General features: G+C 32.3%; 1 protein-coding gene across 3 annotated transcripts in view; it reads left to right on the forward strand.

The window, feature by feature from the left end:
* Positions 1 to 13,897: 13,897 nt before the first annotated feature.
* Positions 13,898 to 26,309, forward strand: part of LOC146541022 (lachesin-like) — a 116,135-nt gene continuing 103,723 nt past the window's right edge. The window contains exon 1 of one of the 3 annotated variants that reach the window (XM_085189303.1): positions 13,898 to 14,001. The gene's annotated coding sequence lies outside the window, so the exon portion shown is untranslated. Of the gene's footprint in view, positions 14,002 to 23,408; positions 23,566 to 26,309 lie in introns of those variants that run through there. The other 2 variants (XM_085189294.1, XM_085189311.1) reach the window with 2 other exon arrangements.

The raw sequence follows: 26,309 nt of genomic DNA on the forward strand, positions 1-26,309 counted from the left end.
TATTCTATTTCCTAATAATACTATAAACGTGAAAGTTTGTGAAGATAGACGTTTATTCCACTTTCAACCAAAAATTGCTTAACAGATTTAAATGAAACTTTATAGTACGCTTATACAGGTAGAAGCGGCTGCGCTCCTTTTATGGGAGCAGCATATAGGGAAAAATATGTCAAACACATACCTAAAAAAAAAAGATACGTCAACAGACATAGGATTTTTTTCATTTCACGACGTATATGACGAAAAAATTATTATTTGGCTATAACATACGCATCGCTAGTGTGCTTATAATATTGGAGGCCCGTCGTGGCGCAGGGGCACAAGCGTGTGACTGTAACAGGTTGTGGATTCGATTCCCCCTCGAGGAAATTTTTTCTTTCAATTTTGATATTCAATATTTTATTTTTATTCCTTGGCGGAGGCAAAGCGCGGCGTTAACTTTCACCTCCTAACGAGCAATGCCTTCTGAATTCGGCGGAAAGCGGGAAACGGAAGTTATTTAAAGAGAACGGAATGTCTTAACACTAGGTTCCCAATTATCCACGTTCCCTCTACCTAACCGGCTTAGGAAAAAACTTTAGTAATTTTAGGGTAATCACGTTGAGGTAACAATAATAATCATTTAGACATTTTACATTAAGTATGGGAACTCGTGGCTTTAGTTACCTTACTGCTCATACCTATATTATGTAGAAAAGCGCCAGTTCAAATCTCAAAACGAATTATTTTTTTAAACCAGAAATTTACATATTTAAAATAGAATATGTATTCGCAAGCGAAGTTTTAGACTATGCTAACGTTCTTTTTAAACCGTCGAGATAGTCATGGGGCAGCGTTTGACTGTAAACACGATAGTTATTGGTTCGATGCGAACGCGTGGGACTTATTATATTTGACTTATTTTCATTTTCCCAATTTGCTAGACATATCGCGGCGTTGATTTGTGCCGCTGTGTGTTTAACACAAATTTTAAAGACGCTCAATGTCTCTAAAATTTGGCGTTCAGCGTTTTCACTTGGTTCCTTCCGCGTAAAGCGTGAAGCTGCTCATGTTAAACCATTTTTTTTTATATTGAATAGGCCTGCGTTTGACCGCATCAAGTTTGGTGAGCGTTGATGCGATCTACAGTGGTGCACGCTTGCATAGCATATACCTATTCACTCTGGTTTTGAAGACCCTCATATTGTATGTCTTAGAATACAGATGCCGGCAATGAATTCTAATCTCTCGCAGTGCGGTTGAAGAATGTAGCCTCAAAGCGTTTCGTTTCGTTTCTGTATTTTACTAATACAAATCATCTTAAAACTAAACAATTAGTATACGCAACGAAAAAAATAATTGAATGAAATTTCAAATTATACAGTAGTAAATACGATTAGTAATATATTTTATTAGTATGTTAGACACGTCTGCGTACGGGACGGGACGTACCAAAACGACTCGTGTCGTGCTAAATGTATAACGGTGACTCACATTGTTACTATGGACTTGGAGTGTGGGGCTGTGGGGTATGGTGATGATTTCACTAGTGTCTTAATGGCCGCTTAAGGTTTTATTGTAAGAATAAAATGTTTAATGATATAAAATTCTTTGAGTTTCTTTCAGTTGTTTGTTTGTTTTTTTCAGGTTCACACTGTGCACAGTAAGGTGATCAGAGAGAACCTAGTGTTAAAACACTCTGTTACACATTTTCAGCCGAAGTCTGTGTTGCGTGTTCAATGGCGGAAGTCTCGACATCAAAACGAAGAAATGAAAATATTAAGTATTTTAGTTCCTCGTTCCGAAAAACTTCAATTTCATTCCCCCGATTGGGAATTGAACCCATTTACACGCTTGTGCCCCTGCGCCATGACGGTCTCATTAATAAATATATTATACCAAAATAACACATATCGATGAATTTGACCTTGTGAAACGAAACGACTTTTATTTAACAAAATCTTGCAAAGAAATAATAATTATAAATGAGTTTCCTGTTACGAACAGGAAATAGAAGTAAAAATTTGTGGTGTACATTCATTACAATGATATTTTTTTGCTAATTCAATACGCGATTGGTGACATCATCCAGAGGAAGTCCTCGACTTCAAAGAGGTTGGAGATGTGAAAATGTTTGCTTGCTATTTATTTAGCGGTAGCCCTGAAGTCAGCTGTAGATAGCTGTTCCTAGTTGTTTTTTTGGTGTTTCTTACTTTTGATTATTTTCTTCCCGAGTGGACAATGTGCAGAATTTCAGATAAGATAGCCTAACTTGATTTCTCTCTGACTCGTCGACCGTACTGTAAATTGAGAGTTAGGTCACATTTATTCTACCATAAGTACCTACCACAATCTCCCATTATAAATTTTTTGCACGTGACCCCAATACTTCACAATAATTTATAATCAAAAACAAATTTTAGCACAACGTCTCACATTATAACCAAAGATTACCATCAAAATATTTTCTTTAACTTTCATAAACTTCTACGAAGGACTATAAAAGTAACCTTTTCTAGGCTAGAAGTATTTGGCGCCTCAAAGCCGCGTTTTACATATTAAATAGACGATCCATTGTTAAGCATAAGCAATAAATTAAACAAAATATGTCGATACACGCGTTCTACTTAATATAATGTCATACGCAGAGTATTTTTACATAGCAATGTGGTTACTGTTATTTATTTTATATTCAAATATGTGCCTATTTCCACTTTTTTGGCGGTATAACCTAGGAAAATTTAAATTTTCTAATTAATTTGTTTCCAGCTTTGCAAATTATTGAACTCGAAACACTTTATTCGTATCTTTTTGCCCGAATACAAGTATTGCGTGTTGGTTGGCGAAACTCAACCTGGCACTTTGTCTCGCAAGGGATGGGAAACAAAAAAAATAATTCCTCATAGAAACATCCACAATACTAATATAATAATGTAACGTAGATATAGGGCACCTGTCTACATGGCTGTATGTAGATGTTACGAAAAACTTTAAATTACTCAATTCTAATGAATAATAAAACAAACACAAAATTTTAAACTACCAATAGGTCTATCTTAGATCCCGTGTTAACATGATAATATGGTATTGAACTGCTTTGATGATGAACCCTGAAAATCAGAAGAGACAAAAATCATAGAGTTAGAAATCTTGACATATTTCATCCTGGTGATGATCTGACAATGGAACTAGAAGGTGGTTGATGGACCCCTAAGTGTGTTTTATTTTTTAAATAAATAATAATTATTTATTTATAGAGGCCAGTCGTGGCACAGGGGCACTATGTGTGACTGTAAACGCCACAGTTTGTGGGTGTGGGTGCGATTTTTTTCATTTCTTTGCTCTGGTATCTAGGCAAGGCGTAAAATAGAAAACGCAGTGTTTTAACACTAAATTCCCTCTGCCTACCCTGCTGTGTGCGGGTTACAGCGCGAAGCTGAAAAAATATCTATATTCCTTACCGACCTAGCAACGTCGAGTGTGGTACAAAATATTAGCTGACATTTATTTATTATGCGATCGATTTATCATTAATATACATTGCATATACTGATAACTGAATTTAAATGGCGTCGCTTGCTATTTAACACTCCGTATATAAATATCAAAGGTGCAGCGACTCTAATGATTGCAAATTTGTATACAGATATACATACCCATATTTAACATTAAGACGTGACTAACACGCTTAACTCATATAGTGACAGTGTTGGGTCTAAATGGATTGTTGAATAGTAAGTGAAAATTACTGTTATATCTATCCAGTGTTAAAACACTCCCTTACCCCCTTTCCGCCGAATTTTTTTTTCGAGGCATTGCAGTGTTGAGTGGTGGAACTCGTTAGCCTTGGTACTCGAGAGAAGAAAATGAAAACATTAATAAATAATAATTCGACCCCTGCGTGAGAATCGAACCCATGACCTGATTGTTGTGTACCCGCGCCACAACGTCATGAGTCATATACAATTCTTCATTATTTCCATTTGACCACAGCAGCGAAGTCGCCGTTAAATCTAGTTTTATACTATGATGCTATTATTGATGTAGCATAAATATGACGAGCTTATTAGGCGCATTTTTTGCTAAATACCTACTGGGTAGATCCCAATGGAAGTAAAGTTGTAGATAAGTAGGATAATTTAGGTTTTCCTCCTTTTGGCTTATATAGTGCAAAGCTTGGTGCCACCTTTTAAAAGGAAACATTTATAATTTATAAACTTCTTGAAATTTGTGGAGAATTGGGTGATGTCTCCTAAGCTTCCATTGGCATTCCTGTAAAATTATACTAGCCATATGCGGGATTCGGCGTATTTCGAGAAAAAAATGTTAAAGTAAATAAAAACAAATATTCAAAATTTTAAATCTTTGACAAAGCTTTAAAAGTTCCATCAATCTTTTACAATTTTCATTATGCTCTACTATTTTGAAAACAAAATCTCCCTCAAGTCGGATTTGAATCGATAGTCATTGGCTATATATAATAAGACAAGTATAATATGTACCACAACGGCGTAAACAAAACAATATAGCATGTAAATATGAATGAAACGGGTAATTAATCGCGAGGTCGCAATGTCAATGGGAATTAGATCATTCGTGAGTCGTGTGCGTCTTTTGTTTGCAATAAATAAGTAGATACTTTATATAATGAAAACTAAAATATATTTAAATTATAGTCTTTAGTAAATACCTGTATAAAACTCTTGTGTTAATGAATGATGTCACTAGCAACGCTAATATATGGTCCAGGTTCAAATTCTATAGGATTTTTATGTTTTTTTTCTATGGAATTTATAAAGCTGATATAGTAACTGAATTAATCTATGATTATCTGCATTATCTGCATTGTCTGTGTCACCATGATAGCCTCTAATTTAAATTAAATTTAAAAAAATGCCATTACTATTTTTACTATATTTTTCTTGTAGGTATAATTTTTCTATTTTTACATGCATGATGCATCGCTGTTTGAAGATAATTGCAGTAAGGTCACGAGATAACATTACATGGTACAGTTAAACAAGGAAATTGGGTCTCGTTTACAACTTCAATGAAATGAGCGTCGAGTGTCATGGTTTTTAAAGTACTCTCCGTATTTAGTATTATTTGTAGTAATATATAAGAGACATATATATAAAATATAAAATATTTATTTTCATTTCTTCGCTCTGGTGTTGAGGCAAAGCGCGGCGTTGAGGTCCGCCACTCAAAACGCAAGGTAACGGAGTATCTTGACACTAGGTTCTTTGTAATTATACAAATATTTACAGAGTGATGTGTGTTTATTTATAAGTGTTGATCATATATTCATTGTTGAAGCTTTCAATTACTTCTAAGAAATATTGGTATACTTTGTAAGTTAAAAGTAGTAGCTTTATTGTAAGCTATAAAGTTTACATATAAATGTAGAATACGTTTCGATTTATTCTCTGCTTTTCATTTAAAACTTCGAAATGCAATCGAACTTACCACGTTTATTTTCAATGTTCCAGAAAATCTGCTTTAGAAATGGAAATTACTTTGTTTTTTATTAAAGTAGGTTCTATATTATATAGTAGACTAGTATATCTGGGAAAAAATGACTCCTCAGTGACAGGTACACTTGCATTTAAATCATTCATCAATAATCAATCAAAAACGAAGATTCGACGGGGTTCGATTCCCACTCGGGGGAATGAAATATTTCCTTCCAGTAACGAGGCAAAGCACGGCGAAGAGTTCTGCCAGTCGATACGCAATGTATTTCGAGACATTCGGTGGAAAGTGGGGAACGGAAGTGTCTTAATGGTAACAGAGAGTCTTAATAATAGGTTCCCTGGTGCTATGTGCAGGTATATGTAAATATCTGTGACTGACTTCTGTAGGTGAGAGTTGACTCGAGATAATGTTTTTTTTATTTTCTTGCTCTAATAAGAAGTCATAGATCTACGTCGAAATGTGGAAAAAACATTGTTTTAACACTAAGTTCCCTTAACCTATTCTGCTGCAATATTATAAGCGTAAAGCTAAATTAAATTTACAATGCAATTTAACGATGAATAAAAATAATAATATAAATGATGTATTCATATAAAATGATTAGAAAAATAATATATAAAAATTTATCTAATAATTATATTGTTATTTCTAAGCCTTAAATGATGTGTCATGTTAATATGAGTCATAAAGATTGATGTCATGAATGGGTTTGTATGACTTCATACAACCTTTTTGATGACCCGTAATTTTAATTTCTCTTAGGTAAGTAGCTGAATTATGCTTACGCCAAATGGAAATAGTAATACAATTAAAGAAATTAAAGTAAAACTTTCGCATAAAGAAATTATTTTAATTCTTTTTTTAAATGAAAAACTAATACTGATTATTTAGATCATTTAAATCATACAATATAAATTTTGTTTATTTTCAGCTTCACGCTGTATCCCGCACACAGCAGGGTAAGCAGAAGGAATCTAGTGTTAAAACACTCCTTTTCCCGCTTTCCCCTGAATTCTGGAGGCATTGCGTGTTAAGTGGCGGAACTCAACGCCGAAAATACTAAACATAAATTTAATATGATTTTCTTGGTTTTATATAAAAAAATATATTAGTTATTTAATCCAAAATTTATAAATAATAAGTAAATCGGAAAAAGTCCCGCTTAGTTTCTTGCGCCGGTTTTCTCGTAGGCAGTAACCTTACTGAATTGGTGGTAAGTTAAAAAAACACCAACAAATAAATTGAACTTTTTACCTTTGTTTATAGAATGGCGTGGCTACTGAGTCATAACTATTTTACTAAACTAGGACAACTTTCAGTACTTTTCAAGAAAAACTATAAATCTTACTAGGCCGTGTCGAGTCTTCCTGCCAAGTAAAGAAAACCATTGAAACGGATTTGATATAATGTCCTACCGCAGTTTGTTACTTGACTTACGAAATTTACTTTAAAAATGTTATTGTGTTTAACATTTTTATATTTTTTATTATTATATATTTACAAGACATAGATCGGCGTTGAGTGAGTGGGCATTGTCTTAATTTAAGATTCTCTTTGATACATGTTGAACCCAGCGTGAAGCTATAAAAGATAAAAAATATATTCGTAATTTATTTTTTCTTAACTCTAAAATTATTTCTCAAAGTCTCTATAGACACGGAATGCTACATGGTTGAATCATTTTTGTTCTTTGGCTAAAGAAGATAAATGTGTAGAAAATAGGTCGCTTTACGATGAAAGGAGGTTCTCTATGCCAGTCCAGCTGTTCTGGAAGATGCTTTATAAATATATATATATTTTTCTTTATTTTACCTTTACGCTGTATTTCGCACAAAGCAGGGTAGGCAAACTGAACTTGGGAACCTAGTGTAAATTATACTCCATTAAGACATTTGCCTTGTTAGTAAATTAAAAGAAAATATTAAATATTTCATTCCAAATCTTGTATTGCATGCTCACGTTCCAATTTTTATACATTTTTTTAAAAAGTCTGCCACTCTACACGCAATGCTTCCAGAATTCGGTAAAATGTAAGGAACAGAGGGTCTAAACACTAGGTTCCCTCTGCCTACCCTGCTGTGTGCGGGATACAGCGTGAAGCTGATTTATTTGATTTATTTTAACTTAAAAAAGTACATAATATAAACACTTAATGTTCACTCAATAATTTTCCAACCGCCTCACATAGGCGCCTTTACGCTGTCTTCATTAATCCTGAGGACATATTAAATTGTTATTGCATTCTTTCCTCGTTGTCAAGGTTTTTTGTTTAATCTATAATTTTAATAATAAAATATCTCTATTATGAATGAATATGATATACAAATAATTATTTACACTTTAAACAATCGCCTAATGATTTTGTTATTGATGGAAATATATTATTTAAGACCGTTGTGGATTAAACAGGATATTAATAACAAAATGGCGGGTTGTGAGTTCAATCTTCACTCCAGAAGATATTCTCCAAGATGATATTCTCTAAGCGGGATAAACGTAGAAGCTAAAAAAAATATTTTAAGGCTTTGAATAAAATAGTAATTGCAATCAGTTTTATTTTTTTTCCAGAAAAACATGACTAACTTATATAGTACCTACGAGTATATACACAACGTAAGAAAAACAAACAAGACATAATTTATGAATGCGAGTGTCACGTACACCTTATGACTAATTTTCTCTCAAGAAAATGTTTTAGGTATGAATGGAGCTAACCGCACACCGCAGCTATACTCGTATATATAATATGTTATACATAATGTACTGTCTTTTTGTGTGTAATAAAGAGAAAAGAAAACGGTTAAAGATACGCAAAAACGTATATGACAGAATTGTTCCCTTTAAAAGTTATAAATTTCATTGTAAAAACACACTAATTACACAAATAATTTATAGCCCCAAACACTACAATGAGATGGGATTGACCAACGAGTTCCCTCAAGTAAAAAAATAAACAGGTAAATAAATTTGAAACCTTTAAAAAAATAATCTGCAGAAATTCCTTTGCAATTTTAAAATTTTAAATAAAAATGATCTAAATAAAATTAAAATTATAATAATTGTTTCTGATGTTACAGTAAAATGTAAAAGATAATAAATGCAGGTATATCCAAATGCTAAGCCTAGTATTTAAAAGTTTCAACAATTTTTTACTTGTATTTTGATATTGTGGTCTGAGTTTTAGAAATACAGGGTATTCCAAATAGGTACTAGACCTAAATAATGGTTACATAAAAACAAATGATGCATAAACGAAAATAATTTTTCACAGTCATGGCCCCATATTTAAATCTTACTATTTGTTATTTAAACCATAAAATGACGGCATTGGGACGTGGCCATTTTAATGTTTAGGTAATTTTGGCACAGCTTAATTAGAATTTCAAATTCTAAATCTCGCTGTTTTGAATTTAAAAAGATATCTATGTATATATATTTTTTTCAAACCTATATCCGGCGTGACAGCAGCACAGCAGTCTAATTATAAGCACGACCGTTAGACCGGGTACGATTCCCACTCTCGCAGACAAAGCTTCCGTTGAGAGTTGACTTCTTTAACCCAACACTTAATATCTTGAAAATTGGATGGTGCGTGGGGAACAAGATGTCTGAAAACTGCTCTACCTACCTTGCTATATCGGATCCCCCATAGCATTCAAGTCCGATAAGAACCTATAAACACCTTCAGTAAAATTCTAATGGGTGACGACGGTGTCATCAAGAAAAACTTAAACAATATCAAATCAATTTGTACAGAATTCAAAAACAATCCCCGGCGTATAATTTGCGCTCAGTTCATTCAACAAAGATGAAGCGACGACAGTAATTTTCTTTTTTGTGACCAAAGATGAAACGTGGTATAATTCGATACAGACTTTCAAAACTATAATGGGAGTTCGATTCCATTATACTCGTATCTCGTTGTACTAGGTTAAATTATTAACCGACTTCTGTAAGAAAAGGAGGCTATCAATTCGATTGTATTTTTTTTTTATTTGAACGTAGCGAGATCCGAACTCGCTCCTTTTGGAAACCATTCAATCTTTTAATGTTTTCTATAAAAGATTTTTCTTTCCTAAGTGTAGATATTGATTGTATGGGTAAGCTAAGCTTTCAATGAAATAAATAGAGCTTCTGTACTAATGCTTTCCCAGATTTTAAAAAAAAACTATATATAATACAAAAATTAGTCAAAATTACTTTGGTCTTTCGAAAAAGGTACAAATATTCGGCTTAGTGAAGACATTAGTAGTAATATTATACCTTTTTTTACTTTTTTATATTCATCTAATTAGAATTAAACTATAGCTGCAACTATTATATAAATCAATATAAAATATACAATTTACGTCCTTTTTCGTATAGGCTTTGCTCGTGGAATGGCAAGAATGTGCTATAGCCTTGTAGCTTTGTAGTTGCAAGAAGTTCCGCAATATATAAATATTTTATCTCATATAAGTGATTTTTATAAATTACTTGAAGTTATGGCTCATCTTTGATTGATTTTAAAGTGGAAATTATGCATTAATAAAAGTGAGCCAGGTACTGTTTTACAATTACTCATTCTTTTAGAAGAGAGAAGTTAGAGCCAAGACACTATTTTTTGCTTCTGACCTGAATTTGAGATGTTACGAGTTATGTGGCGTAAATTCAACGCTATACTTAGTTCTAGAGTAATTTTGCGTTTACTGTGCGACCATGATATTTAAATAAATAATAATTAGTCTCCATATAGAAAGGTAGGCAGAAAGAACTTAGATTTAAGATACACCTCCCCATGACCGAATTTTAAGACATTGCTTGATTAGCTGCAGTCTAGTTATGTCTTGTTCTGGTAACAAGACCGAGGAAAGAAAGTAATTCATTCCCAGGAGTGGGAATCGAAGCCACTAGTATCGCGCTTTTGAGATAAACAATGGAAATAGACCACAACTACTATCGATCACGATTCACAAATATCCAGTATTTTGTATTTGTTAGTTGTTTCAATGATGGTGCAGTATTGTTCTTTTCTTGTCGCCTTTTTATTTACACTAAACTGTTTTATTAAGCATTCTGGCGTTCAAGGCTTCGATTTTCCATAACATGAATTGCTATAAGGAATTTTAAAATTAATAAGTATGTTTTTATAAGCCCGGCGTTGAGTTACGCCGCTCAACATGCAATGTTTTAAATCTACTGATTATATTTTTGTAAAAAAGTATAGTAAAAAGTATAGTTTGACTGTTATATTTTCTGGTTTTCCCCTTAAAACACAAGAACTGCAATTATATTAGGTAGGTACATATTGGTATGATAATGGAAATCTAAGAATTAATTCGACTGATATTTTACTTCATTAAATTTAATCATTGTAGTATATCCTATATCTTATAAAACAAAGTCGCTTTTCGTGTCTGTCTGAACTTTCTAACTCTTCTTCTTCTAAACCACCCAACGGATTTTTATGCGGTTTTCACCATTAGGTCGTGTATTTCTCAGGGAAGGTTTATATATAGTTTATTATTTGTAAATTCTTATGTAAATTAACATAAATACGATAAATGTGTATAAAGTCCTACCCGTTGAGACACTTTCGCGCATGCGCTGCTTTAATGGTAAGTACTACATGAAAATAATGTACTGGAGTACTGTTCCTCTTAAAAAGATCTACAAAAAAGTCCGCGACAGCATATTTTTATCTTTTAAGGATAACGTGTAGTGATCATATTTCTGTCTAAAAATAGTAATTTCAATATATTTTTTATTGTGAGGGATATTTTTCCATAATGGTATTAATCCTTATCCTTTAAAATACTTTATTAATTTTCTATGTTAAACGAAGATAAAATTTGCTTTTTACACTATTTAGAAATTGCGAATAGTTTAAGAGAAAAACGTATTTAATTGTTAACACAATCCGCCGTTCACACATCAGCTGTATCTCCTCAAGTTTCACTTATCCCTTACTCTCAGCATATAAATAAGTATATTAGTTACGTTGGCCATTTAATGTAGATCAAAACTGTCTTTTACTGTATTTTCATTTTAATAAGTACTTTAGAAGTTGTTACAATATCAAAACATCCTTGCTGCGAAACGCGCCCCGCGACGTTTTGCTTATACAAGCGCGTCATGAGCAGTCATCGGTGGTTCAGTGGTAGAATACTCGACTGCCACGCGGGCAGCCCGGGTTCGATTCCCGGCCAATGCATTCTATTTAATTTTCCTGACAGGCAGCCACGTAGTGCTTGCTTTTCATCAGGGACAGAATACCCTCTTCAGCATTAACCACAAGCTCGAAAAAAAAAACCCGCCTGCCTCTATAGAAACCAAGATTTAGATGCGTTTGCACGTATTGGATAATTGGAGTTGAATGTATTATTTCAGCGCGATATATTTGGTTTCATATTTTTTGTTGTAGTTATTAGTAGGTAGGCTTTTGTTTATAATTTCTTCCGTTTAAAAATAGTCATTTATCTATCTAAAAATAGTCATTTAAATATATTTTAATAAGTACTTGAAAAGATTAGTAGCACAGATTTAAAATTACGGTACCTACTAAAAAATCCTTGCTGTGTAAAACAATTGGAAAATCCTTATTGAAACTATGAAAATGCGGGTTTTATTAGAGTTTAATAAATTTTCACACTATCTTAAGTGCTTTGCAAACATACATTATATGAATAATCCAGTAGTAAAAGCGGGCGAAGCCGCAAGGGGGTCGCTAGTAGTTCATATAAATGTATGTCTAAGTGCAAAAATAACAATCTTAATATTGACTTTCTCTCGAGGAGCCCTCCCTCGAAGGGAAGCTTAAAAAATATGTTGCCTTGGAGAATACAAGAATCTAAAATTGAGATGTTGCTACATTTATTTTAATTTTATAAAAATATTTAAATCTTTAATGTTTCGTATTGTTGAGGCCATTCGTGGCACAGTGGCTCAAAGTGTGACTGTCAATTCGCCTGGTTTCATCCCCTATTAAGGGGATGCAATATTTATTTATATTTATATTTTTATTTCTTCAGGTTTATATTTTTCTTTCGGCAAGGAGCCGGCCTTTAAGGTGAAAAAAGACTTTTGCTCATTAGTTTTTTCATTTAAGATCTACCTAGAGAGTTAAAAAATATTTACATATTTTTTCAATATAACATGTATAAATAACTTCTTTGTCCGTGTGTTCGTAACTTTGGTATCTTCTTTACTTGCATCCCAAAAACTGATACCTTAAACGCTCATCTTGTTTCATAAGATATAAAAGTAAGACAAAACAAGATAACACTATAAAAATCTAATATTTAGACTTGTCCTACGTCATCTATATGAATTTAATAGTTATTTTAAACCTTATTCTTTTAGTATAGAGTCCGTTTTCGTTTAAGCGATATAAAAGCTCAAAGCTCTAGTTACGTTGTATGTGTGAGTGTTCAGCAAATTTGTATGTGTATTATGGGTTCAGGAATAGTGACGGGTGAACTTTTGCATCGATAGTTTGTATAGTTTTTTTCTATCTCAGATATTTTTCGCGTTTTATGTAAGGGAATTCAGTAAATAGTAAGAAATAATAAATAGTCTCTAAATTTTGACGATTTTTTTATTATTCTAATGAAATGGTTTTATTTTCCCGTTGGTACGGCTAAGAATGACATTTACCTTCAAACCAACTCTACCATCGAAGTGTCATGACTGTCATGACTAGTTTCTGTCTGCTTATCATGAAATGGGCGAAAAAATGCGATATTCTGAAACAAAATTGTTACATTGAAACGACAAATTTAAAATCGATTGCGATTTCAAATTTAAATAGCAACGAAGTGTTGTTCTACAAAAGTGTCATTAACTTTAGCAAGACTTGTAAGATATATAAACGTTTATCTTTGTTTATATAATACTCGTTTAATACACTGCAATATAAGATAGTTATGTTTAAATAACATTTTGCATTAATGTATTTAATATAAGAATGTGCTATTTATTTACTTTACATTAAAATCATGTTTAGAATTACGCCATCATGATGAAGATTGGAAAACCTCATTATATATGTTTTTGAGCTTTTAACTGCATCACGTATATAGCAGTGTAATGGGGCAATTAAACATCATGATTTGTCTTTTGACCAGTGCGAGTAAACGGAAATAACTCGTTCCCACGAGTGGGAATCAAAACCACAACCGCTGATTTTACAGTTATACGTTATATTTTTGCAACTAAACTTATTTTTATCTAATTATATTGAAGTAATGATTTAATTGTTAAGAAACACATATCCAAAATATGAGAATTCTAATTTTATGTTTATTACTCATATTCGTTATTAAACAACTACTTTTAACCTAGTCAGTATAAATTCATATTAACAAAGCATAATATAATCTTCTTCAACAACAAATATTACGAAATAAAAAAATATATTATCTAATCGATTATTCTTATCGATATCCACACAGCACTGTAGCAAGATGCTATAGTGTAGTACATTCAGAAATGGTCGAATCGAGAGTTGGAAAGTAGAGTCGGTTCAGTTCACTTTGGAAACGCGACAGAACGGTCGTGTCTACGGTAAATAGAAAAAAAAGTTAATTTTAGCAAAAAAACTAAATTTAACTATCAATTTTTATTTTGTGTAGTGTAGTGTTATTTTTTTGTGCATTTTGTGTTGGATTATTATTTCTTTTTTATTATTCGTTTTATTGCGAAAACCAAAAATAGCTGTGTGGTAAGGTATTAGAATAGATGCATCGCGAGTTTATGGAGGGAATGATATATAGTAATAAAATTTTATGATAAACAGATCGACTTAAATATATTATTTATGATTGCTGCGAGTTATAAAATTTTTATGCGTTAGTTTGATTAGGCATTATAATGTTAATTCTTTATCTGTTGAATAATTACTGAATAAAAAAATATAGTTCCAAATTTAAAAAATCAAATGAATAAATAAGTACGATTTTATGTTTATAATAATTGATTTTTAAAATATTTATTTATATAAAGTAAGCAAAGAACATATACTATAGAGTAAGGTTTAATATTTTTGTAAGGCGGCAAATTTCACGCGGCTTCGTAAACTATTGAAAAGTAAGTGATTTTTTTAATAAATTATTCTTTTAATTTGCAGAAAAAGTATAATAATCATAAGTTTTAGTTACAATTTTTTGCTTAGTAGCCACAGAACGTAAAAATTAAAGAATATTTAATTGCTTAATATTGACGTACGTAATTATGTTCGACTTACGTACCTATTACAAAATTTCGAAAAAATATATATACACTATAATATTTTTTATATATAAGAAGCATGAAATTAACTCGGTTAAGAGTAAATCGTGTGAGAAATGCAATAGAAAGAGTATCAAATCGAACCAAAAGTTATCAATGATTGACATTTTTGCATTTTGTTACGGTAACCTAAAAATAATATTTGCAGTTGATAGATAGCTGTGATTTCGTGTGAATTTTTTTATCTTTGAAATATATGTATAAATCGTTATAGATTTATACTGTATCGCCCAATTTTTAAGATATCATCAAAACATTGCGAGTTGTTTGGCGATTGGTGGAATTTAACGCCGCGCTTTAACTTTATTGTCAGAAGGAGGAAATAAATCTTTCCCTAGAATATCTGTCCCACGCAGCAGCCTTTTAGGACCTTTAAACTATTTTATGTTATACTAGCGGACGCGCGCAGCTTCGCTTGCGTATTTAAGGGTGAATTCTAATAACCCATGAAACATGTGTTCAATGAAATATGTTTAAGAGCCTAAATTTCAAATTTTATAGAAATCGGTGGCGATTTAAAGATTTTTCCATACAAACTTTCAACCCCTTATTTGCACCCTTAGGGGGCGAATTCTAGAAGACCATGAAATATGTGTTTAATTATATACGTTTAAGAGTCTGAATTTCAAATTTTATAAAAATTGGTGACGATTTAAAAAAAACCTATACAAATTTTCAACCCCTTTCTGCACACTTAGGGGGTGAATTCTAGAAAACGATGAAACACGTGTTCAATTAAATACTTTTAAAAATCTAAATTTCAAATTTTATAAAAATCGGTGCCGATTTAAATTTTGTTCCATACAAACTTTGAACCCCTATTTCACCCCTTTAGGGTTAAAATTTTTCAAAATCCCTTCTTAGTGGGTCCAGATTACGAAAGTAAACTTTTGTCCAAATTCCACGTTTCTACCATCAGCGGTTACGGCTGTGCGTGCGTCTTACCTCAGTCAGTGAGGACAAGTCCTCTTATATATATAGATTACAAAATAGAACCGAATTTTATTATTTTTTCTTATAGAACTTTCATATTATATAATTTAAAAATTATATCTCTGGCGGATTCTTCATATTTTTTACGTGACTTTCCTCCGTAGATACTGTGCCCTCGATGGTTATACACCCCGGTGTCTTCTCCTTCCTCTCCCTCAACTCACTCTCACTCTTGTTAATCATATACTAATTACGAAGCAGGGGTATTTCTAGCAGTTTTATAGAGTCAAAGTGGCAATTTTTTTCTGTTATTTTTACGATATCGACATATTATGTGACCTTTTTATCGATGAGTCACGTAAAATTTACTATTATGTCACATCTCCCGCATTCTGACATTGCGATTGCGCCATAGTGGTAAAAAAAAATAAAATATGAAATCTATGAATATTTTGATAAATAATCAACCAATAACATAAACAATGACACTTGCTTCTTTTCTTTCAACCTCTTCTCAATCTCTACCTTCTTGTCAACGTGGCTAAACGCTGGCCTCAGCTTGAACAATCCAATCATTTGACATGAAAAAGAAGAAGAATATTTCCGCTACTATAAAAAAATATTTTCATTATTTAGGCAAAGTTAAACACTTATACATGTATATAATTTTTTTATAATTCATATATAAGTGATAATTTTCAAGGCTACCATATGGTACAACCAGTTCGCCTTTTTAGGAATTTATTTATTTTTTCTTATCAATAAAAGTAGCATTTCCTTAAGAACTTACAATATATACATAAAATATCTGATATTGTAGGTAATAAAAAATATTACACGCAATGTTTTTTTTTTATTTTAATATCTTCACGCTGTATCATTCATATAGCAGGCTAGGCATAGGGAACCTGGGAACCTAGTGACCAATCCGTTCCTTCCTTTACGCCGAATACTGAAAGCATTGCGTGTTGAGTGGCGAAACTCAACGTCCCGCTTATCCTCGTTACCAGACAGGGGATGAAAATATTAATATTAAATATTTCATTTCCTCAAATGGGAATTGAACCCACAACCTGGAGTGTTGACAATCGCAGGTTTCTCGCCCTCCGCCTCAACTGCCTTTAAGCAGAAGATCCTGTATTTTCTGCTTAAAGGCAGTTGATACCACGTATGGGTCGTTAGTTTAATATATTTATTATTATTTAAAAAGGACCCTATTTAATCCAGCTTGAAGAAAAATGGCGATAACAATACATTACAATGCTAATGTATTCAAATGTAATTGCGTAATTAGTAGAATATGTATGAAAATTAGCATAAACCTTGACATTCAATATTACTATGAGGATGACTAACTGTGTATTGTTCTTAGTCCTTATATCCGATTTAATATAATTTTCCTTTTCGCATTTAGTTTAATAGAATTAAAAAAGACAAGGTAAGCGATGGTAGTGAGTTCGATCCCCATTCAGGGGAAAGAGTTTTTAATTGCTCAATCTGCTAAAACAATGCGTGGCGTTGTGTTCCGCCACTCAACATCTCGAATTCGGATTGAAAACGTAGAACAGAATGTCTTAGCATCAGGCTTTCCCTTAAAAACTAACTTGAAATTAATTTATATTCGCAATTACTGTACTTATCAATTAATATTGCTTAATAACTAAAACAAGATGTAATAAAAATTGTACATAAAAAAAAATCTTAAAAATATAGCGACCTCGTAACGCACTAAGTATAATTATTTCAATGACGAATCCTTCAAAATTGCAAATGTGAGTAGGAATTAGTAAATTTTTGGTATTTTAATAGGCGCAGTAGATGAATATTTTATAACAGTTGTGAGTTCAAAAAGAGATAACTATACGCTTTTTACGCTCATAGCAAAGGAGGATAGCGTAGTTTTAAAGACTGTATTTCCAAATATCCAAACGCGACATCAAACGTTGCACGCTTACTACTAGAGAGGGGAAATGTAAATAACTTAACTAGTATAATTTGTCCAAGTGGGAATCAAACCCAAACCCGTGTAGTTAGACATTATCCACTGTGCCACAACGGCCTACCTTTACACACTACATGTTACTAGGCTGTCTTGCACTTTTTAACTTTTACTTAATTGTATAATATATTCTCATATAATACAAAAGATGTCTAAAGATACATAAGTGTGCGAATGTCAACACGACAGTTGTGGGTTCGATTCCCACTTGGGGGAGTGAAATATTTAACATTTTCATCACTTTGATAATGATGCAAATCGCGACATTGAGTTTCTCCATTCAAAACACAATACCTCAAGAATTCGGTGGAATATTTTGAACGGTAGTGTCTTAATGGGAACGCAGTGTCTTAAATTAAATAATTAAATTAATGTTATTTATCTTTTATCTATTTTTTTGTTGTTTTTTTGTGTTATGTATGTATGGTTAAATTATAAGGGTTGGTATAGTAGTTTAAATTAATGTAGTAAAGTAAAGAGCGCTTCTTGCCTACAAACTCACGAGTTTGGCAAGAGATTTTTTTATATATTAAGATTGTAAAATAAATAAATAAAATAAAAAAAAATAAAAAAATACTACGTTCCCAGACTCCCCCTGTATACCCTGTCATGTGTAGGATACAGCGTAAAGCTGAAAAAAAGAAAAAGAAAAGATTCTTTATAATTAGTATAAGAATAAAGATAAAGATATAGTTTGTTCCATTCACCCTTTTACCCAAAATGTGTCGTGTACAGACATGTGAGTGATAATGTTATCAATTGATAAAAGATAGTGATATGCTACAAAATCAATTTTTGATAAAACGGAAGTTGCTCTAATTTTGACATTTTTTTTAGTAAATCTCGTCAATATTGCATAGTCATCTATGGGTGACAATATGTTACACTAGTTTTCGGTGTTGCGTGGAATTATAATTTTTATATTTAATAATTTTGTTATCTATAAAAAACATGGTTTTATTTATTTTTTAATAATGTTTTAGTAAGGCAAAAACAACAGTTTGTTTTCCTGTCAGAGTTGGAGATTTTTTTGAAGCTTCACGCCTTATCCTACCTAAATCTCTTGATACCAGAACGAAGAAATTAAAATTATTAATTCCTCCAAGTGGGAATCGAATCTAGAACAGCCGCGGACTCAACGGACTCAAAAATAAAGGATATATCGTATATAGTCTTCCTGTAAATATTATTATTACCTGTAATTTACCTTTAACTCCATAGAATATATTATCTAACAAAGGTAAAAATAAAAAAAAACAGCTGACAACCGTGAGATAGTGCTTTTAACCTTGAAACTTAATAGGGGAATTAAGTAAATAGGGTACGAATAATGGATTTAATGAAAAAAAAAACTCAAGGTGTCAAAATTAAGGGGGGACTATGAGAATTAGAATGACAATAGAAAATGTTTAATCATTCATGAAATTATGAAATGTTTTGAGGTTATTATTTAGAAAGCATTAGGGGTGGGCTATAGAAATATTTAATACTGTTAGAGCAGTGGTTATCTAATCGCCGCAGGATCGTGAGCGATCCTGCGGCGTCTTGCTTAGGTGGGTAGGTCTCGCTGGGTTTTAGTGGGTAGTATCGGGTTCATTCTCCGGTGAGCCCCACAGTACCGCTCTGTCGGTCTGCGTAAACTGCATTTCCCAGCGTTTAAAAAAAAAAAAAAAAAAAAGTGGTTATCTAATAGGCTATGATGAACGTATCGGATGTGGGTTCGATTCTGACTCAGTGTCATTTTTATATAACTGTTTTAATAAAGATATTACAGTAGACACTTGATTAGTGAATTAAAAAAATAAATAATTCGAAACATCACTCTTCCAATGAATTCACTCGTTCCGCCATGTCTCTCTAAGCGTAAGAAAAAAGAATAGAACATAATCACTATCTCGCTCTCATACCAAAGGGTTAAAAGTTATTAAAATAACATAAATACAGAAAAAGTTAAATAGTTTTCTATAGTATTTTTAGCGTTACCTCACGTACAGTGAGTGCTATAGTTATTTTTAAGCTAGTCGTCGCGATTCGTCCACCACCACATGTGTATTTATGATCATAATCCCAGTGGTACAGTGGAAAATTATTTGCCTATAAATGCGGTAGTTGCGGATTCGATTCCAGAGAGTGAATGATTATCTATATCATATATACATACATGTGCTGTCTGTGCGTGGAAGATATATGAGACAAAACTATTATTAGCGTTTTACTGTGCGTATGTACACGCTTATCTCAGTAACAGCTGTATGTAAATGAAGTTTGCACTATTGTGTTTTGGTAAGGTTAAGTACCTTAGACACAGCGTTCTCCATTTTTCGATAAATTTTTCAATTCTTAGTGTTAGCAAGTGACGAAACTCTACGCCTTATAAAAAAAACATTGCCCAATACACCATCTGCTTAAGCTGGTATTACAAAAACATGTTGGTACGTGGATAACCAAAATTCATTTCACATAATACCTTGCAATTTAAATATTTATCATTCATTGTATTTTAATTGTGTTAAATATTCTGGTTTTTTTATGGAAGATGATAATCTATATACATTGGTTTTCCTTTAATAGAGTATTTTTTGTATATTGATATTTGTCGAAACGATCGCGTTTATCTTGGGTTCATCACTCGGGGAAATGCATTATTTTAATTTTCCGACTCTGTCAATAACAGTTCACGGCGTTGAGATCCGCTATACAATAGGCAATATTAAGAATGTGGGCGCAAAGTTAGCCACGGAGTAGGAATAGAGGGGTGGAGTCACCGTGCTTATACCAGAAGAGTCCAGAAATTTTACTATCAAAATATTGCTCTGAAAAATAAAAAAAAAAACTATTCAAAGCTAAACTTTAGGAATTACTTCCCCTGCCCAGAAAATATCTCTAGATGCGTACGCCTATGATATCAACTCTATTTTCTCTATTTAGAGATAAAGAATGACACTAAAAAAAAGAAAAAAAAATGTAAATCTATAAAGTAGATTATTGATAGTCTACGAAGTGAAATGCAAATAAAATTAAAAGTTAATTGTGCCTTGTAACGGTTCGAATGTTACTGGAACGGTAATTATCGAGCGCGGAGAATTTTGGCTGTTAGTTATTATTTGTATTTAACTTAAATTAGTATGAATTATCGGTATCATTTTTTTCATTATTAATATTATTTTTCTTCATCAGTTTTTACATACTGAAATTAAGGGGTAGGCATTTTTTAAAACTATATACATAATCACTGATAAGATTATAAGTAAATGATGTTCAGAACATCACAATTACATGATTATATTTTTAAGCTGCACGCTTTATCCCGCATATAGCAGAATAGGTTGGCAATGCGAGCCTAGCATTTTCCGTCCGAATTTGAGACACTGCGTAATGATTGGCGCAACTTAACGCCGTGTCTTATCTTGCTATAGCAAGATAGAAAATATATATAATATTATTATACTAATAGAATTGTGAATATAAAATACCTTACCTATAGAAGATCTCAGTAAAGGTATTTTCGGAAAAAAAAAAATAATAAAAAAGATAAATTTGAGCAGGTTGTTAACCCTGAGATACGATGCATATGTAATGTACGATCGGTAAAAAAATATACAGCCTTAAATCAAGTTTTTGCGAGTTCTCGAGTACAGATAACATATTTTTTTGTTTATTTGAAATTAAACATACCTTATCTTTATATAGGTATTTTGTATAATATTCGTTTTAAGTAGAGAGAATTAAATGAATAGTAAAGCCATCGGTGTCCATTGGGACGACCTTTAACGCAACAGTTGTGGATTCGATTCCAACTCGAAGCAACGAATTATTTACATTTCTTTGTCCTGGTAGACAGAACGTAGTGTTGAATTCCGTCATATAACACGCAATGCACTTTTTTGGGCAAATTGGGCAAAAAGGCAGCAGAGTGTATTGACACTGGGTTGCATCTGCCTACTCTGCTATTTGCGGGGTGCAGCGTGAAGTTGTAACACAAATTGGATTTCTGAGGTGGTGGTATAGGTAGAAAACGGAAAGATTCTCTCCACCTCCGTATTCTTAAATATTCTGTTTATGCAATATGGAAGTAACGTTACTAATAAAAAATATAGATCTACTTTCATATTAATAAGTGGTGTAGGCTGTTTATCTGTGCCTTTAATGGCCACGGTATAAAAAAATATGATTTATCTTAGAGAATGCTCTTATCTTATAGAATGTGACAGATTTGATGGATAGCCAAAATTGTAAATCTTTGATTACTTGAATCTTTTAAAATACCTTGTATATTTTAGTAATGTCCAAAATATAAATTTAATTTAATTTATTTATATAAGGAATAAATTAATTTTATTTATAAATTTCGTTATTTTTGATATAGATACATAGATAGTTTTAGATTGTTTAAAAATATAATTACAATTTAGTTAACAAGAGCCCTTGCACAGTATTCGAGGAAAGTGAATTTAAATTCGGCTACTTTAGCATTTAAAAATATAAAAAAAGTAAATAAAATATAAGAAAAGAAATTTAATTTTTTTGCTGACCATACTTGTTTAAAACCGGTATATTTATGGTAATGCCTCAAAACGAACGAGGCATCGACTTTCTTTACTAACATCAGTTTAAAATTTCGCAGCAAGCAGATAAGAAATTGGCATATCGTTTACATTAAAGTTTTGATAAAAAAAAATTACATAGAAGAGGCCGTTGTAGTATATGCTATAGAAGAGGTACGTCTGGCTGTGAACACGATGATAGTAGGTTCGATTCCCACTCGGGGAAATAATTCTTTATCATTTTCTTGTTCTATCTAGTAATAAGTTAAAGCGCGGCGTTGAATTCCACCACTTAACACGCAATGATTACAGAATTAAGTATTAACCTACTAATGTGTAGTGTCTTAACACTAGGCTTCCTCTGCCTACCCTGCTTACCCGGCTAGGGTACAGGCACGACTCGATACAGGAGCGGAAGAATGAAAATTATTCTCTCTTATTTCCTCAAGTGGAAATAAAACCCACATCCTGTCGTGCTTACAGTCACACGCTTTTATCCCTATGCCAGGTCTGGCCCAAGACCCAAAACTTAAAAGTGTATATCAAAATGACAGTTGATAAGGGTTATTGTGTGATAATCTCATAACACTAGATGGTCAATTGATGTAACCTTTCCTTATATTACAATGCCCTTGGTGCTGATAAAGAGATCAAGAGCCAATTGTATCCTACTTAATAATATATATAGAATTGCAAACCCCGATATTAGTATATCCGCGTGAAGGAAATAAATAGCCTAGATACTACTTGGTAGCTTCATGCATATCATAGGGGAGAGTGGTAAAACACTCCGTTCCCCACTTTATTTGTGGCGGAACTTACTTATCTGAATGTGGAAATTCATATATTTCTTTAAGTGAAACTTATTTCAATTTTCCTTTATTGTTTACATATTTAAAGATAGATATAAATAGAGCGGTTCATTAGGTTTTCTTTTACGAACGAAGTGACTATAATATATTTTTGTTTGACGTCTTGAACATGGTGCAACGGCACGGAGGTTCCTACTCGAAGAATGTGAAGAATGGAGTATCTTAAAACTAGGTTCCCATTACCTGCCATACCTACTCTGATACTCTGATGTTCGGGAAAAAACGTGAATCAGATTTTTTTTTAAATTTAACCCGTTTAATGCGTGAAAATAAACATATGGTAACAGCAAAGGTGTTTAAACAAGCCTTTTTAATAAAAAAGAGGTGCTCGTGATATAAGTACGCCGTTCAGTGGATATAAAATCGATACGTTATCGGTTTTGCGTTAGTGTAACTCGCTATCTACCTTCCAGTAGGTACCCATGAAGGTAGGTGCACGGTCACGGGCAAATCTATATAGTGGAAGTTTTTTTTTTAATTTTCTAAATATAAGGTATTTGCATTTTTTTTGGATCGTATTAAATCTAGTTATTTAACTATAGAAACTTTTTATAATAATAATTTTTAATAATTTTCTGTTATTTTAATTAGAATTTTGTTTATTTTTCCTAACAACCGCAAAAAAGCGCATTTCTTAACAATGCATCCCTTATTGTACTTCGATGCAATTGTGTGAATTATCTAGATAGTATGTAGAGGGAACCTAGTGTTTTAGTTTTAGTGACATTGCATTGGATTATTTTGTGTGGTTGAATTCAAACACCATACTTTGTCATAGTAGAGATCGAACCCACACCCGTTACGTTCATCTCCTACTCAGGGCTCATGGCTTTTATCCAAAATCTATTGGTTTAAATATTTATAAATTTAATTAAGCTAACGGGATAAGTTATATACAGGGTGTCCCAGGAGCCAACGATAAAACGAAACCAGGTGATAGACCAAGTCGTGACAGTTATGAGAAAAATATAAAAAAAAATCTTTGTCATGTATTTTTCATATTATATTGATTTTAAAAAATATCGGAAAAACCGACACCCTGTGATGGTTTTTCAAGTCCCAGGACTACAAATATTACTCTTTCTTCATTTTTTTTTCTGTAATGTAATCATGAGTAATTTTTCTGTGAATTACAGCTTAAGATTGAAACATACCTGCATCAGTTTTCAAAAAAATATCGTATTTTTGCCAAACATTAAATTCAAAATATTTAGTACACCCAACTTTAACCGACTGTACTATAAAAGCGTTTTGATATCTTTTCCGATACATTCTAGATGCAGCATTTGCGTTAAATTCATGGAGAATGGTTATTCTCCATGAATGAAATGCATATTGGCAATGTGTCAAAGACTGAGTATATGGCCTGCGAGAGCCCGGACTCGAGCACTATCCTTATAAGTCCTGGGCCAGCCCCTAAGTCGGATAAGCGTTGCTTGGGCTAAGTGGCGGGAGATCACTGGTATGGTCTGTGATCACAGGATACCGTCCAAATTCTTATCCGGCCAAGGAGATCGTGATCGATGCCTCCAGACTCGTGCATGACGGATACAAGGTACCTGAACTTTTCCAACTTAGGGGCTGGCCCAGCACTTATAAGGATAGTGCTCGAGTCCGGGCTTATAAGGATTATAGTGCAGGCTATATACTCGGTCTTTGACACATTGCCAATATGCATTTCATTCATGGAGAGTGGTTATGTAACGCAAATGCTGTAGCTAGAATGTATAGGAAAAGATATCAAAACGCTGAACGTCATCCCGATTATCGTGTATTTCGATTTTTCACTTTTCAACAAAGAAGTAATCCAGCAAGTGTCGTACCATTTCGGAATCCAGATTAAATGCGCCAACTTTTAAAGTTACTTGCAAAAACAGTGTAGTATATTTTTTTTATAGTACAGTCGGTTAAAGTTGGGTGTACTAAATATTTTGAATTTAATGTTTGGCAAAAATACGATATTTTTTTGAAAACTGATGCAGGTATGTTTCAATCTTAAGCTGTAATTCACAGAAAAATTACTCATGATTACATTACAGAAAAAAAAATGAAGAAAGAGTAATATTTGTAGTCCTGGGACTTGAAAAACCATCACAGGGTGTCGGTTTTTCTGATATTTTTTAAAATCAATATAATATGAAAAATACATGACAAAGATTTTTTTTTATATTTTTCTCATAACTGTCACGACTTGGTCTATCACCTGGTTTCGTTTTATCGTTGGCTCCTGGGACACCCTGTATATATATATCAATTTTAGGTGGATGGATAATTTAAAAACAAACAATCTCCGTTTTCTCCCGTTCTCTTAGTGATTTAGGGAAATCCTCTCTTAATGGTCCTCTTCACTTTCCAAGGAATGTATGGGATGGAAAATATCAGCGTTCTACGCCGTTTCCTTTCGTCTGTGTGTTATCTGACAATCACTCAGGTACATTTTTCATACATGCCATTTAGCATTGACACCACCGTTTTACGTTATCGCTATATCTAAAAACCTCGCTTTATGGACGGCAGATTACATTTTTGTAGTCAGCTGAATTAATAAATATTATTATGGCTGTGTAAAACGTAATTTTTATGGTATATACAGTAAAGGACGTTTTATTATATAAAACAAGCGACCTGTGCTGACTTTGCTTGTAAATTGGGTTTAATATATTTTTTTAATATTTTGAAGTAATTTTTACAATAACACATTTATTCTCTTACTACATCTAATACTTTCAATATTTTTATTTTTAATATAAAAAATGCCTGAATAGTGCTTTAGAAAATTCTAAATATGTGCTTGATATTTGCTCCAATAATGAAAATTATCACAAACTAAAGAAAAATTAAGAAATTTAAATTAATTGATGATATTGATAAGAATGATAGTTTGCATCTTACTTCATAGAATCAAATCACTCACTTATTAAAACAAAGATACAAAAAGAAAGAGGATAGTAGTTACGGTTTGACATACATACATACATACATATTGAATTGATAAGCTTCGTGCTCAAGTCAATGCGTTGATTACAAACTAGGTCTAATATTTATCTGTGTAATAATCGTGAGTTGTTGTCCTCATAAAGTAATGCCCATTTCTATCAAGGTGTTTCCACATTATAAATATTTTTTCAATTAGGTATAAAAATTCTCTATTTCTCTATTTTTTTCTTTTCTTTACAAGAGATTTTCTCATCTTTATGAAATTTTTCATTTTCTGCCTCATTAAAACATATTTGTAGG

The sequence above is a fragment of the Heliconius melpomene genome, chromosome 1, assembly GCF_056956725.1.
Source record: "Heliconius melpomene rosina isolate 202511_hmr_F chromosome 1, ASM5695672v1, whole genome shotgun sequence".
Classification (NCBI taxonomy): domain Eukaryota; kingdom Metazoa; phylum Arthropoda; class Insecta; order Lepidoptera; family Nymphalidae; genus Heliconius; species Heliconius melpomene.